Genomic DNA, 5,395 nt, shown 5'->3' on the forward strand with positions numbered 1-5,395 from the left:
ACAAAAAGGAAAAAAAAAAAAAAAAAAGAATGTGTATGAGCTGTATAGAAGGTTGCCTGACAGGGTCTTTTCACTTTCCACATTCTTTCAGTATTCAGCAAACATTTATTGAGCAACTACTCTGTGCTAAGCACAGACACCTTTCTTTAGCTTCCTCTGAATGTATCCTGGAATACGTAATGCTGACCTTAGACAATTTTATTTTTATCCCTTTCACAATGCAGGCTACCCCACTTGCAGCCCTGTGAGAGTGAATAAAAGCAAAGTCTTTGTACAGAGACCTTGACTTGAATCCGAGGCTCTCCTCCTATTATCTGTTCTACCTCTGTCAATTTCTTAGCATTTCTCTGAATTTCAGTTTTCTCATCTGTAAAATAGAAATAAGAAAACTTATCTTATCCATACTATCAGAAACCTTGATAAGTAAGTCAGGGTTTTCAACCGCCAGTGTGCATTAGAAGTGTCTGGAAATTTTTTAAAAGAGTTAGCCTGTGCCGCATCTCCAGAGATCCTGACTTAATTGAACTGAGTGGGTACAAAACATCAGTATTTGGACATCTTTTCCAGGTGGTTGAGATTTGCAGCCAGAGATAAGAACCATTGAAATAAAGTATATAAAGTGTCAAGTGCCAAGCTTGAGCACAGGATCTTAGTGAATGCTAGCTAATGCTCTTTACTTGTTTTTTCTCTAGTTTTGACATGGTGACTGAGGGTGGGGTGGTCGGAGGAGAAATTGGCAAGATATTTATCCCTAAAGGAGTCATATCTGGAACATATAAACAACCCTCACAACTTAATAATAAGATGAACAACCCAATTAAAAATGGTTAAAACATTTGAACAGATATATAGATATGAAAAAGAGAACATATAGTGAGAAAACAAACGTACAGTGATGCACAAAATAATTAGTCATTAGAGAAATATAAATTTAAACCACTATGCACAACTTGAAGTGGCTACAAATAAAATAGACTGACCATACCAACTTTTGATGAGATTATGTAACAACAGACCTTCTCATACATTGCTGATTGGAATGTAAACCGATATAACTACTTTGGAGTATATTTTGGCAGTTTTTCAAACAGTTAAATATTTTTCTACTATTTGACCCAGACACTTCAATCTTTTGCTTTTACCCAAAGCAAAAGTATATGTCCACATGAAGACTTTGTTTACAATATTCAAAGCAGATTTATTTGTAATAGATAAAAACTTGAAATGGTGCACGTTTTCATCAGCAGGTGCACGAGTAAACAGATCGTGGTACATTCCTGCAATGAAATGCTACTTAGCAATAAAAATAAATGATGTATTGACATAGACAACAATATGAATTGATCTAAAAATAAGAATGCTGAGCAAATGAAGACAAAAAGTAGTACATAGTTTAAAATTCCACTTACATACAATTCTATAAAATGCAAGCTAATATAAAGTAACAGTGTATAAATGGTTGTTTGTGTACCAGGGAGGAGAAAAAGGATGTCAATGTGACATGAAGATATTTGGGGATACAAAAGATATATTAATTATGAATTATGGTGATGGTTTCACAGATGTATTCATATGTCAAAACTGATCAAATTGTATACTTTAAATATGTAAAGGTTATGGTATGTCAATTATACCTCAATAAACCTGTATTAAAACAAAAAGGACAAAAAACATGCCTGTGGATGGAGGTCTGGAGTAGGAGTATAGAAAAAAGGCTCACCCAACTAAGTTGACTCTCTGTTCCAATTATGGTTTTCAGACCATTCTGTAAGCCTATATTGTTGTCTTAATAAAGGTATTATGCATGGAATGATCTACATTTTATTGCCACATGTATTAGTAATCTATTACTGCCTAAAAACTTACCTAAAATTTAGATGCTGAGAAAACAGCATTAATTACCACAGCTAAAAGATTGAGGTTGGAAACATATACCACAGGAGTCCTGAAGCATCATGAAAGAAGTTCAGCTACGTGGAAGTTATAATGTTGGAGAAATCATATGTAGATATTTCTTAGAGACAAAAAGAAGTGCCCAAGGAGCCCCAGCTGTTCCTGTTTCAGTCATTGGAGGCTTTCTGCACTAGCAGTGCATATATGAATGAGCAAGTCTTCTGATAATTCTATTCCCAGCCTTTGAACTGCCTCAGCCAGTATGTAATGCAGCAGAGATGAGTTATATCTACCAATTCCTGTCCAGATTATAAATTCTTACATAAAATTATTATATTTTTTTAAGACATCATGTCTTGTGGTGATTTGTTACACAGCATTAGATAACAAGATATTTTGGTACCTGGATGTAGGATGGTGCCTTAACAAAACCTTTTTTGGGACTGAGTGATAAACAAGCTGGACTCAGTTACTGAAAATAGAAAAGGCCTGGAAAAGACTATTAGTGGAAGTCTGAAGGTATCCTGGAAGGGCTAGAGATGGGGTAAAGATCATTCACTAGATCAAGAGTTGTATGGTAGGTGCCAGGGACCTCCAGATCAGATAAAATTATTATGCTTTAATTAGGAACCCAGATTGTATTATAAATTCAATATGTAGTCAGAACCTTTGCATTTTTTCACTTATTTTTTTTCCAGCAGCTGGCCAGAGTGGGGATCTGAACCCACAACCTTGGTGTTTCTGTGCTCTATCTATTTAAGCTAACTGTCCAGCCTTTACAAACTTGTTCAAAAAATGGAGTGACATGGTATAATTTGTACTGTAGAAGGATTATTCTAGCTTTATGTGGAGAATAGATTTCAGTGATTCAAATTGAAATAGACCACTTAGGGTACTTGTGGTAATCCAGAAGAGTAGTGCTGGAGCCTTGGGCTCAGGTGGTATTAATGGAGATAGAATGGACAGGCTCAGTGAATATTTTGGAGACAAAGACAGTAGCCTTGATGGCAACATAGGTATGTAGTAAAGATAAGTTCCCACCTTTATCTGGGGGAACTTAAGAAGGTCGAATGAAATAATGGGTCTGTAAGTGTTTTATAAATACAAAGCTTCCTGAAAAATTACCATNGACAGTAGCCTTGATGGCAACATAGGTATGTAGTAAAGATAAGTTCCCACCTTTATCTGGGGAACTTAAGAAGGTCAAATGAAATAATGGGTCTGTAAGTGTTTTATAAATACAAAGCTTCCTGAAAAATTACCACGGCATTTCATGTGTACTGACATATCAAATTCTAAGCAGGTTTGGTTGACTGCTTTCAACTCTGTCCTCTACAGCACAATGCATCTTGTTCAATAGTCTTAATGCATATATGAATACCCTATAATGCTTTTCCTGCTTTATGGATGAACGCTGACTCTATCTAAATGGTATCTATATTTCCTTTGAATACTGCAAACTGGTATTTGATCATTTAATTTTCCTACAGAAGATGAAACATTATGATTTTCAATAATCCATAAAGACAGACATTTGTTTCCTTTGTGAAACTGTATCCTTCAATGATTATTCCACATTAATCATAGTAAAAGCAATGCTTAAGGTAATCTCTTCTTTCTGCAGATAATAAATGCCTGCTGTTGACAGGAAAAGTGTGGAAAGGTGAAAGGCAGGGTGAGCTCTGTGTGTTTGTGAGATAAACAACTGTCATCGTCTCTTAAGAGAACTAGGATCGTGCGGGGCCAAAGTTGCCTCTTCACACATAAGGACAATAAAACTAATTTTTCTCTCACTGATGATTCAAAAGATTTTGCTGGGGATATCTACTGTATAATTTCTGTCCATAAGTTTAGTTTTATTAAATACCAGTAAATTCACAGTTCATATTGTTAAACCCTGAAAAATTATCACTTGAAATTGCACTCACACCCACTCTCCCCTCTAAAATCATTGGTAACTTATTGGTACACTGAAGTTGAAGATAACCTAGTTGTTCAGAAACTACCAAAACCATAACCAAATGGAAGATCTTGAATGTGAGCCTAATTTAGGATGTAAAAAGTATGAAATACAATTGAATAAGAAAAGTGACAAATAGTGTTACTTGTTTTCAAGTAACATTCCTGGGGACATATTTCAGTGGATATATAGCAATGAATTCTACTTGGCATTACTTTTAAGCAGAGGACAGGGGGATGACATTTATTTAATGCTCATTTTGACAATGCAATTTATGAATAGTTTCTGTAGATTGCCTCATTTAATTCTGATAAAATCCAAGTGAGTTACATGTCACTAAAAAGCCTTTTGCCGGATTTTTAAAAATCAGGCTTAGATGGAAAAATGTGACTCATGTAGGTCATGAAAATGTTTCAAGTTTTAATAAATGTTACCATCGTTAAAGGTAGGTGTGTCTGACTGGAAGCTTATATTTTGTCTCTATGCCAAGCTTTGTCATGCATAATAATTTCAATGAGTGCATAAATGGTGTTTTAAAAGGGATTTTTAACAGTTTAAAAAGTAATATTTTTCCTCATATTGNAAACTTCCCTTGAGAAATATTTAAAATTATCCATTTCATAGGTAAATTTTCCATATTTTCTTCCTAAATATGTAACCTTAATTATGTGATATAATATCATGTTGGAACAAACCCCTTTTGTGTGCACAACCTTTTACCCACACACAGATATGTGACCCAGGCATTGCAACACAGTAGGAACAGATTCCATCCAATGATTGAAGGAGGGTTGAGATATAAAATTTCTGATAATTAAAAAAATAATAATAACGCAGAATAGGAAATAACTGTTGAAGAAAATAGTAGGCATGGATGTTATCAGGCAGCTCCTGATAGATTACCATGTGAATGACAGCGACAGTAATTACAATAGGATCTGAAGAAGGGTCAGATTCTGAAGAAGGGTCAGAGAAGTGTTCAAAGGGAGATGGAATTGGAACTGGGTTTGAAAATGCAGGCAAGATTTGAATGGACAGAGAGGAGGAGACACTCTTGGTACAAGGGACTATGTGCTGTGATTACCGGACTATGTGTTGTGATTACCTTCTTAAGTAGATAATAAATTGCTTCTAATGCACAATGAGATTCCCTCTCAGACAAGTTGTGCAGCCAGCCATACAAATAGGACTTCCCTAGCTGTCAGGGGGGGTCCACAGACTGAACAAATCAGCTGTCAGGGGGGTTCCACAGACTGAACAAATGATGGGCAGATTAGAAGAGACAGCAGTGAAAATTCTGTTTTCTTGCTAAACTCAAGAAAGGCATCAGACTGGAAAGCTGCAAAGGAAAGATGTCATTAGAATGTGGATGAGCTGGGGGCCGGCCCGGTGGCGCACTGCTACAGTGCACCACTTGGGAAGCGCGGTGGCGCTCCTGCCGAGGGTTCGGATCCCACATACAGACCGGTTCCCGCTCACTGGCTGAGCGAGGTGCGGGAGCAACACCGAGGGTTGCGATCCCGTAGCCGGGCACGAAAAAAG

This window comes from Galeopterus variegatus, unplaced genomic scaffold (assembly GCF_000696425.1).
Source record: "Galeopterus variegatus unplaced genomic scaffold, G_variegatus-3.0.2 Scaffold826, whole genome shotgun sequence".
Classification (NCBI taxonomy): Eukaryota; Metazoa; Chordata; class Mammalia; order Dermoptera; family Cynocephalidae; genus Galeopterus; species Galeopterus variegatus.